General features: G+C 39.1%; 1 long non-coding RNA gene across 1 annotated transcript in view; it reads left to right on the plus strand.

Moving 5' to 3' along the window:
- The window catches only part of LOC108544142 (uncharacterized), a 41,146-nt gene extending 30,813 nt beyond the window's left edge, over window positions 1-10,333 (plus strand). Inside the window, exon 3 of the long non-coding RNA XR_001889747.1 lies at window positions 10,197-10,333. This is a non-coding gene — a long non-coding RNA (uncharacterized LOC108544142). The remainder of the gene's footprint in view (window positions 1-10,196) is intronic.
- Window positions 10,334-11,984: the final 1,651 nt, after the last annotated feature.

An 11,984-nucleotide genomic window follows, 5' to 3' on the forward strand; every position in this document is an offset into this window, starting at 1 on the left:
ATTTTTATTTTTTATTTTATTTATTTATTTATTTATTTATTTATTTATTTATTTATTTATTTTCAGAGATGAAATCTTGCTTTGCTGCCCAGGCTGGTCTGGAATTCCTTGCTTCAAGCAATCCTCCCACTTCAACTTCCCAAAGAACCGGGGTTACAGGCATAAGCCTGCCCCACTTTGGAACCAGGGTAGAGACAGCTCCATCCAAAACACATAGTAGAAGGAGGGAAGAAAAAACCCACAGTGTCACAATAATGAAAATCTGGAGGCAAATAGAGCAGAGGACTACTTGAATAGGTCCCCCGCCATAGGATAGTTCATCACATATCAGAGCTAGAAAGCTCCTCGGAGTTTATCTAGTGGCTGGGCTAATCTGTTAGATTTTCAAAGGCCGCCAAGATCAGTTAAACAATTGCTGAGCTAAAGAAAAGAGCTTACGATTCATCGAGTGTCTTTGACATCCCATGTAGTTATTGAAATAAATATTTGTATGCTACTTCATGTCTTTATCCTGATGCCCTTCTCTGTTCCTTTTTCAGATGCAATTGAGCAAAATACATTTTTTCAGCAAGATATATGCCTGAATTTCCCAAAGCCTACCACTTAGAGCACTAATTTATAGGAAAACTGATGTACAGTTTTGTCACTGAGTCCAAAGGTCTGGGAGAACAAGTTTAAAATCTATCCCTCTCCAGGAAATTTACATGAATATGAAGATATCAAATTCTCTATTCCTTTTTCATGTTATTTAATGCAGCATTTCCCAAACTATGTAGATAAAAGCCATTTCATGCCCCCTTACAATACTTATAAATATAAGAGAGTGTAGTATTCCACAGAACCTACTTTGGGAAATACTCATTTAGCTGATGGTCTCAAAACTCTTCAAAATATTATAAATATAAACAGAGCTCAGAATCAAGCACTTAAACTTTCCCTTTTATTGGACCTCTATCTTACCTGCCCACCTTCCAATTCCAGTAGAAGCTGGGACCATAGAAAGTTATCCGTATTTGATGGCTTTGATCCACATCCCAACTCATCCCCTGCACTGGATGTTTTTCATTTGCCTCTCCAGGTCCACTACTCTTATCTACCCTATTCTGTGTCTATGAGGTTGAGATTCATAGTCTGCATCAGTGGAATTCCTTGCTGTCTAGCTTCAGGTTGGGGTTGCCCAGTGAGGGCCACTGGGATATGGGCAGGCAGGAGGGAGGGAGGTCCGATATCTCATGCCACAACTTTCTCTTTGCCTCAGGTTGCCTAGGGTTATATAAAAAGTCCACACTCTCAGCAGCCCTCTGTTTTCACAATACTTTCTCTAGTACAAGGTTTCTAAGCCTTCACACTATTGACATCTTGAGCCGGATAGCTGTTCATTGTATGCATCTGTTTAGCAGCATGCCTGGCCTCTCCACACCAGGTGCCAATAAGAGCCACTCGGTCAGGGCAATCCAAAATGTTTCCAGATAAATCAAATTCTCTATTTCTTTTTCATGTTATTTAATGCAGCATTTCCCAAACTATTTAGTTAAAAGCCATTTCATGCCCCCTTACAATACCTTACCAAGGAGCACAATCTCCTCCTACCTGCCATCCCACCATTGAAAACAACTGACAGCAACTCCTTCCAGGTTCCAGGTTTATTACTAAGTGCCCCCCTTGGCACCTTAGACACGGTTAGTAACTTGCCTCTCATTGCTACCATGGCAGTGCTTCTCTATTCCTGATTGGTTCCCTTTTTTTGTAAAGAGTCCTTTATTAAAATTCTTTCCAGTTCCCTCATTTGAATACGCTATATATTTGCTGTAGGGACACTGATAAACTCTCCATTCTTCCCCAATCCCACTAAACTGTTTACTGTCCACCACTTAAAAACCTGATCACTTTCTTTAAGTCTTTACGTAAGTCCTGCTTATAAGAGAAATGGAGTATTAATTGAGAGTCCACGACATATCAAATATACTGACTGGTACTTACATATTGTGGTAAGCAGAGGTTGATTGCATCCTGCTCCATCCCAGCATCCATTTTCTCCTTCCAAAAAGCACCCTAATTTGGGTTCAAGTATCCACCACTCCCATCCCATACATAAAACATGCCCTTCAGGCAGAGTGCACCCCACTGCTAGCTTCAGAGACTGTTCTAAGGGTAATCCCATTGTCCTTGTAAGTGACTGGCTTGGGAACCCAACCATGGACCACCTAGTGAAAGATGTTACTTAGGTCTCAGACTTGGCTCATTAATGGGCATGAGTTACAATTTGGTCAAATGACGCATGAAGATAGGTTTCATGGGAGACATTTTCTCATTTCAAAAAGAAAGCCACCCCAAATGACCTTTTTTCCTTCGAATTTTCTTTGTGCATTTTAAGCCCTAAAGCTCTTGTAGCCATGTCAGTACTCGAATGAGGAAGAAGTCAGCTCAGGAAGGAAGGCAAAATATAGAGAATCCCAAAGAAGTAGAGTCACCAATTCAACCATATCTGACCACTGTCAAACATTTAGACTTTCTCAATTTTGTTATCCAACATATTTCTTCATTTTGAAGGAAATTTGAGTTGGGATTTCTACCACTTGTTACTAAAAGTTTTCTAGCTAAAACATTCATTCGATTGATTCAACAATTGCATATTTTGTGCTTACTATAAACTAGACCCTGCTTTAGGCATTGGAGCTGCTGCAATGACCCCAAAAGACCAAAAGTAACAAGCAGAGTTATGTGGTTAATTTTCACATCATCTGTAAGAGGTAGATGTAAGTGCCAAATGCTGACAGAACTCTCAGCTGAGAGATATTAAGTAACTTGTTTAAAGAGACCCAAGTAGAAAATGTTGGAACCAGACTAGGCCTGTCTGATGACATGGCCTTATCTGTTTCACTCCTCTCAATTAAAATCAGCCATATCAAATCTTCCATCTGTCACTTAATCTAGACCAGTGACCAGATAGACAAGACATAAATTTGGTAAAATTTGATAAGGAGGAGGCAGTTAGGTAGTCCAAGAGTCTGGAATAGTCTCCATGAGTTTAAAGGAGAACAACAATGGACTTGGAGTTGTCCTCCACTGATGACTTACCCTTCTTTGGCTCTTGCTGATTTGCAGAGCCCTCTGAGTGTTGCCCACATTCTCCACCCTGTAGCCTCAGAGCAATCCTAATGGCTCTCAACTGAGCTAACTTCTGCTTTCTTTGTAGGAGCCTAGAGAACATCTGCATCCTTCTGTACATGTCCTGCTCCCATGTTTACTCTATCCCTACATTCCAATTGGATGCCAGTGTGAAGCTCTGTTTTCAGATTTCCCCTCAATGATTACCACTCTACCAGATGTCCTCCTGGGTTTTCGACCCAGAGAAAGGAAAGCACACACACCTGTCTGATCAATTACCTCTCTTCACGTCTTAACTCTTTCTTCCTCCCACTCACATAGGGTAGAATGGGCAGGATTTATACTTCTTCATGTTTTTCAGATGCCGTTCCTATTTTACAATCCTGACTCTGACCTTTTTCTGGGACCGTAGGGTGGACTGGGTGCAGAGATAGAAGCCACTTGATTATTAATATTCCTCATGAAACATTCCAGAAATAGTGACCCTAGTTCATTACAAATAGCAGCACAATGACTAGGTGGAATTGTTTTGGGATCAAATGAAATTACATAAAAGCTGTTGCTAAGATGTAAAGAACCATACAAATGTAAGATAGCATAGTGTTATGCAGTTACAAGGAAACCACATCCATTTAGCGCAATATAATTCCACAAGGAAACAATCCATTTAGCCCATATATTCCACAAGGGAAAACAATCCATTGGGTAGCCATACTATCCAATTTCGAATGTATCTTCTGCTGACTGAGAGTAAAATTAAAAGTTAAATTAAAAATGCCAGACATGGTGCATACTATTACAATATGAAGCAAGATATCCATCAACAGTTATACTGCTAAGTGGTTTAGTAAATCTCAGACTCATCTGAATACAATATGTTCAGGTGAGGTGACTTACTTAGATCCACAATCGGTGGCATCTCAGGCCAATGACGGCTGCGAGGAGAATTACCTGGGCCAGCCTGACTGAAATACATGACAGGTGTCCAGCGCTCTACACCTTAAAACCAGAATTAAACACTATAATTCAGTTTTTCGAGAGAAATTAAACATTTCACATGAAAGAAACAGAAGAGAGAAAATAGTTATGTTATAAAATTAAAAATATTATAAAGTTGGAGCTTCTCTGGAATATTAGGCCTCCAATATAGATGAGTAAACTAAGTAAAAAAAAAAAACAAAAAAAAACAAAACCAAAAAAAAAAAAAAAAACAGATCTATTCCAGATAACCTCATACATCATATTTTCAATGGGCTAGAGAAATAAACACAGTGAATCTTTAGAGGGAGAAATATGAAGATTTACCAAATTGTCTAAAGTCTTCCTCCACCTAAGATCCCTGAATTACACCAGGACTTTCAAAGATAGGGATGGCATTCCCTTCCAGAATTCTCTGCCCTCTGATTCAAGCATTTCAGCACCAGCACCTGCTTCTCTGCCCATTGCCCAAGCGATAGCACGACTTCAGAGAAATGTGAAGTACTTCTTACTCACACTTAAATTGGCCTAAAACACCAGCTTGATCAGAAACACAGATGCCTGAAATAGAAATAGTCCTGTCTTTCTGGTTCCCAGGGCCAGAAGACAAATGGGATGAGGGCCAGAGCCACAAAGGAGGTGCTGTTGGAGCTGGCATCCCAGCGGCAAAGTGAATCATCACTGTCATTCAAGATTTGTCCAAAAGCAACCAGAGCTTAGGGGAAGAGAAGGAGTTTTTTGGGGTGTGTGTGTGTGTGTGTGTGTGTGTGTGTGTGTTTCTGAGACTTTACAAGGATGGTGGTGACAGCAGCTGTGCTTCCTCCCCTTAAAAAGTCATTTTAGCATTAGATTTTCCCTAAGGAAGAAGCAGATGGAGAGAAGCTTGACTCACACATATGTGGCTGCTGCTGGCATTCCTGCTGCTGCTCCTGACCCTGGATTTTTTGGAGAAATAGGCCTTTGGAGGAGGGAGGGAATGATTATTCAAGAGGCTCTTTTCATACCTGCTGAATTAAAGCCCCAAGGGCAAATTAATGTTAGGCATCAACTGTATACTCTCTAAAATTCTCCTAAAGATGGTAGCAACAGGCTATTATTTTTTGTAAAGTGATGTTAACTCCTGATCTCTTAGTAAACATGGTAGGCACAATGGGTGACAGGCAAGGTAGCTATGCAGATGAATAGCACAGAATTCCTGACCACAGAGTGGTTATAGTCAAGTTCTTTAGCAGGACGGTGGATTGAATCCTAGGCTGTTTTTACATACTCACCAACATGTTTTCCTTTTGCACATAGTCTGCTTCCCACCTTCACCTTACAGAGAAGTACCTGCTCCATGCTGAGTATATTACCCAGGAGGGCAGTGTAATTGGGTGAAAGCAAAGAAATAAAAAAACAGTCTGCCTTTTTTCTGACTTCACTTCCAAAGATTTAAGCCTTGAGGACATACTGAACTCCTATAATGGATAAAACATTTGCTTGAAAGATTCTCTTTTACTGAAGCAGAGAGGAGAGATGAAAGGGGAGAGAATGAGAGCAGAGAGTTTAGTGAGAAAGAAAAGAGAGGGCCAAACCTGTTAAAGCCAGGCAAAATGAAAAATATTTTCAGGAAAAGGCAACCATGACCTTGTTTAAGCATCTGGGAACTGAATGGGAGCTGAATTTTCATCTTCAGACTACATGCTCCCAAGATAATGCAAGCAGTTTCTCCTCCTGGCAATTGCATCTGCAGAGAGTTTTCCTTTATTAGTAGCCAGCATTTTATCATTGACCACACAGAAGTTGACATCTGTCCTGACCCAAAGACTTGGCTTCATCCTTTTTATGTACCTCACATGGACATACTTTTGTTACACCCAAAAGAATGAGAGTGGCCACTGGTACCTAGGAGGTCCTCACATCTACTGTGTACCAATATTTGGGAGAACAAAACAAAAACTTGTCAAGATTCTCCCTAAGGGAGGAGACTGATAAACATATTCCATTATAGATGTTACAGAAGGAGTGATATAAGCATAAATAGAGTCAAATTAGAAAGAAAAAGAAAGGGTCATTTATGTTTTTAGGACAAGAAAAGACATTGTGTCTTTGAGTAGGTGATACTGGGCACCAGTTTAGAAAGATGAGTGAGTAGAAGACTTCCAAGTGGAGAGTGAAACAAAGAAAGCATAGCATCCAGGGAAGCAGAAGATGCAAAAGTTGTTAAGACATGGAACTCAAAGAAAATGCAGTATGGAAATAGTAATTAATCACATCAAATGCATCAGAAACCTAAGCATTTACTGGACATAAGAAGTGTTCATTAGAGTTGTCCGTTAGAAGAAGATTGGTGATTCCGATCAAAGCAAAGTCAGTGGATAATTAAGTTCCAAGATAGATTATGCTAAACAGAAGAGTGAACTAGAGGAGGAGAAGTGACAGCATACATGAAAAGCATGGTTCTCAAAGGTATTCCATCTGACTAGCAGCACCAATATCACCTGGAAATTTGATAGAGATGCAAGTTCATGCCCCCTCAACTCCCACTCAGATGTACTGAACCAGAAGATAAGGAATGGGGTCAGAAATCTGGGTTTCACAAGTCATCCAGATGACTTTGATGCTTGCTACAGTTTGGGAACCATTGCTGTAGACTATTGTTGTGATGAACTTAAAATGTTTATTTAATAATACCAGTGAGGACTTTAAACTAAATGTTTATTTAATAACATTGAGGATGCATTTGTATTAAGAGCTTCTTGGTAAGTAGTGAAACATTTCTTAATGACTTCTGGTAGTGGTTAAGAAAGCTCACCCAATAGATGAAATCAGCAATAGGTATATAAGTCCAAGAAATTCCTAAGAACGGGTGACTAAGTGGTTGAGAGAACAGGTCCAGAGCCAGATAAGGTAACTCAAATGAATGTCAAGATTACAGACTTAAAATGTGTTGCCTTAACTGAATCAATTTTGCACCCTTTTTGGAAACAAGTATTTGACCATCTATATACAAAGCCCTCTGGGTGGAGTGGAGGTAGAGAGGAAGCGAGAGGATAGGAAGAGACAGAGAGAATGAAACCAACAAGCATGCATATTTTTGTTCTTTAGAGAGCTGATTTATTTGTGGAGTTCAAAAGTCTATCAGGCCTTTTCGTGCCTTGAAAATATCCCTAAAGACTTTTTATTTCCCATTTAATATCTTCTCTTACTCCCCAAGCTATCTACCAATGACAGTTTAACATCCCAGACACTTAGATATTCAATCCATTCTTAGAACCTGGCAAGAAGCCCTTCCTCTGGGCCCTGTGCTTTAGTGCCCCACTCTGGCCCTCCTCTGAACACATCCACGGGTGTAGGATTGACCTCCTTCTAGCATCATGAGCTGGGTACCTGAGATTCTACAGGTCCCTGCTCCAATGGCTCCAAGTTTGAGTCAAACATCTGTACCAGCTCTTCCTTGGGTCCCACCTCCCAGAGGCAGGCAGAGGACTGGCCAGCGAGTGGCTGTTCGCTCTTAGTATCATTTGAACTTGTGCTATATATAGCCTGTTCAGAGCATGAATGTGAGAGTCCTGGGAAATAAAAGGAAACAACCAGTTATAAAAAGAGATGGGCAGCTAGCTGAAGAGCACAGGCATGGAGGCCAGGGGCCATGAGGCTGACTCTTCCTCACAAGAAAAGCTGAGAATTGTAATTCTAACTGGCCTTCTAGATCATAATGAAGCTATGTTTGTCAAAATAGGAAGACAGAACATGTTTTAATCAGTAATAAATTAATTTATAATTTGTAAACACTTAAATGGTTTGTCAATGGTTTCTTGATTCGCACTCTTGCCTCAGGCCCCACAAATGTTACCGGTAGGCCTGCTAAGTAATCATAAATACTGTGGTCATGATAAAAAAATATTTTGTATCACAAAGTTAATATATTGTCCTTCTTATTTATGAATAAACTTCTGGTGAATTTTCTAATTGTAAACCACTTCCTTGGCATCCAGTCAACAGAATTCCCTACTCCTGTATTCTTGAGAACTTGTTTCAAATCATAGAGACCATGTAAAGTTGATGGTGCTCATGTGCTTGACCTAAGTACCAGCTGACATTCTGGGTGACATTAGTATCTTTTATACAAGAGAAACAAAAAGGAAGAATAGAAAAAAGGAATACACTGAAGAAGAGCTGAAGCCCAATATAAAGAACTTTCATTTTTAACACATAAAAAAGAAAATGCCAGCCATTACTCAGCTTCATTTTAAAGGTTTAGGATTAATGGCAAAAAAGCAAAAGTCTGATGCATCAATTTGGAAAGAGCTGTTATGAAGTACTAAGTGTCCCTTAAGTAAAATTATGGAAAATTGGAATAGAAATTCAGTATATTGCACAAATAGAAAATTATGTGGGAGGCATAAAAGATATGTGTTGGAATCTACCTAAGCTCTAAAAATTAGGAGTACCCTACTGAAGTTATTCTTAAGGACTTACTGGAGATCACTTCAAGTGACTAAAGCTGACAATGCAGGTGGGGACTGTGGTGCATTTAAGGCCAAGGGCATATGGAATTGCCCCAAGGCCTGAGAGTAATGGAGATCAGTGACAACTCCCACCATCAGAGACAGATAATCTGCATATTACCCCCAGAGACTCTCCAAACAGAGACAGTTTTTAACAGGAATTGTTTATTACAAAGGCAGACAATTTTAATACCTTCCAAAGTTGAAAGGAAGAACTTAGAACATGTAGCATATCAGAAGAGTATGTTGGTCTTTGACATACACAGCTTGAAAACATAAGTTTTCCATCTGAGCTAAAAATCACAAGAAAGATTTTAGATCATGGTTCAGTTTCTTGCAGATAAATATTTGAGTTCTAGTGGCTGCAGATTGAAGGAATACCATTCATACTTATCAAATGTAATTTTTAGAAAGATCTCAAGTATTATCTACCACATCTTTTGCCAGTTACATCTGATGGAGTCGGTAGGAAGTAGGGAAGAAAAAAAGTGGTAAATAGAAAAGTGGGGGGGAAGTACAGATGGTAAGGTAACACTAATAACATTTCACATTTGGATGTAAAACTTCCCTATTTAAAGAATTTTTCCGAACTCTGTTATTTGCTCATTATAACCAGCACATAAAATTGGTATTATACATTCATTTTACTGGAGAAAAAAAAAACTGGTTATAGTATAGGATTAAATGACTTGTCCAAGATCACACAGAACAGCTGTGAGGTTTGGGCCAGGATCAACAACATAACTTCCAGTTTCATAACCGTAATATTGGTGATTATATTGATGCTGCTGCCACTGACACTTAATGTATTCTGATTGCTATGCGTTCAGCATTGTATCATGTAATCCTGCAAGATAATGAGTTTGGATTAGTTATTGTCTTGATAAAAGAGACTTGGGGACAGAAGCTAAGTAACTTGGCCAAGTCACACAATTAGCAAAGTGTCAAGAAGATCCAACTAGCCACTTCTGTCTGCCATTATTCTTAATAATTACAGCTCTGTGTGTGCTGCAGACAGGTAAAATTCACCTGCTCATCTTTTGTTTTCAAACATAATGAAGAAATAAGCCATGATTGTCTTTTTCTATTCTTTCACTTTAGTATTCTTCCATGCCGCTCTTCCTTCATTCCAACCAAGTCAACCTTAAGTCTTTTAAAATTAAAAAAAAAAAAAAAAAACTATTTTCGTGCACTTGGGTTAAACACCAAATTCTTCACATCCCCAAATAAATTTTCAATCATCCTTCTATTGGTCTACATTTCCCTCCAATATAGATATTTTTTATATCCCAGGCAGTTAAATATTGGATCATTTAAGAATGTATTTTCCCATTCCATTCTATGTGTGCTCTTTGAGCTATCAGTGTGGGGTAGAATCTGTCAGTTCTTTCACAGATATTTATAGTCTCTCCTTCTTCCATACAAACAGAACATCGGTTTTTCAGCCAAATAAAACTATATTTTCCCAGGACCCTCAAGGTAGTGGTGGGCATTAAGCTCAGTTCTGGGTAACAAAATGTAAGCAGAAGACAACTTGGCTATCTGGGAGAGTTTTGTCTTTCCTAATAAGTATTATCTTTTCTCCCTGTTGCTTTCTTCTTCTTCCATCTGTAATGGAAGGCTAGAGGTCAAGCATCTTGGATCTGTGAGATGACCGGGTGGATGAAAGTCACATATTAAAAACAGAGGAGCAGGAAGAGACACATCTAAACTCTGATAGCACGAAGAGCCACTGTAACAGTCCTGGATGGCTGATCCCTGGGTTATTTTCTATGAAAACAAAATAAACCCTTATTTGGATAACAAACTGTGATCTGTTTTGTGTAGGTGAAAAAACTTTTATCAGACACAGTATATTAATGCTGAGATCATAGTGTAATGAAACACACTCGTACAAGAACAAATCTAATACCAACAAAATCAGCAATAATTATATCAGAAGAATATACACTGAGGTTTCAGGGGTGTGAGTTTATATTCCAAAAATGCGAAATCAAAGCTGCTTTCCATGGGCTCTTGGAAAAGCAAAACAATTGGCAAGAGATATAATGAATAGAGAAAGCAAACAGATATTAAATGAAAATACAAGTGTTAAAAACTGATGTAAGAGTATAGTATACGGCTGGGTGTGGTGGCTCATGCCTGTAATCCCAGCACTTTGGGAGACTGAGGTGGGAGGATCACCTGAGGTCAGGAGTTCGAGACCAGACTGGCCAACATGGTGAAACCCCATCTCTACTAAAAATGCAAAAATTAGCTGGGTGTGATGGCAGGCACCTGTAATCCCAGCTCCTAGGGAGGCTGAGGTAGGAGAATTGCTTGAACCCAGGAGATGGAGGTTGCAGTGAGCCAAGATCGCACCACTGCACTCCAGACTGCGTGACAAGAGTGAGACTCCATCTCAAAAGACTCCGTCTCAAAAAAAAAAAGTATAGTATACATGTTTATTTTAGTCATATGCAATTTTCTATGCACATTTAACCCTGTGAGGTGCTAAAGCAAATATCAGTGACCTAAATTATCTAGGTAGAACTCTGTTTAAGGCAAAACTGTACATTTGAAAAATGCTTTCATTGATGTCTCTTATTTTTTGCTGCTGCTCTACTGAATTCTAATATCCTCAGCCCTCTCTAAACCCTCATGATCTCTGAGGTAGTGTCTCATATCGTTTCCTCCGGCATAGCATAAGACCACTCCCAAAGCTCATTTGCCATGTTTTTCAAACTTTTAGGACATATATACTGAATTATATTAATATGTTAACTAAAAGATACGTCTCACTTCCACTTTATATAAAATATCCATAAAAACTTAACACATGTTTCTGGTAGGCCTTAAAGGCATGACTAATCACAGGAGTTTTCAGCACCATGGCACCCCAATGGGTCTTTCAGCTTTCCTTAAATGACCCTCTACAGGGAGCTGCCTATCCCTTTTGTAGAGTTAGCACTGTCTCCAGGAAAGGAAACCTCATACAGGCGATGGTTAAAAACAAAAACGAAACCAAAACTACAACAAAAAACCCAGCAGTCATCACTGACCCCTGTCCCTTAGCAAATTCTTTCAGGATATTTAATAAGCCAAAGTTGCCCTTTCCTGAATTTTTACTACTGAGCTCTGCATGGTTCTCCAGTGGGCACTACATAACTAAAAAACAACCTTACTTTGGTTTTATGGCATCTAATCCCAAGCATAGAAAGCCAGCAGTTTCTGTAATTCAATGCACCGTTTTCCTTCACTAAATTTTGCATTGTGTTATTACACTTGCTTGTTGAGTCCCTTAGGATATATGGATTCAAATGGCTATTAGAGTAACTTTCATTTCTATTTAATTGAAAGTTGCTGGTCAGACAAGTGTTCTATGTAATTGTTCACATGGGATGTTAAAAAAAAAAAAAAATCCATACT

The sequence above is a fragment of the Rhinopithecus bieti genome, unplaced genomic scaffold, assembly GCF_001698545.2.
Source record: "Rhinopithecus bieti isolate Rb0 unplaced genomic scaffold, ASM169854v2 scaffold_25901, whole genome shotgun sequence".
NCBI classification, from domain to species: Eukaryota; Metazoa; Chordata; class Mammalia; order Primates; family Cercopithecidae; genus Rhinopithecus; species Rhinopithecus bieti.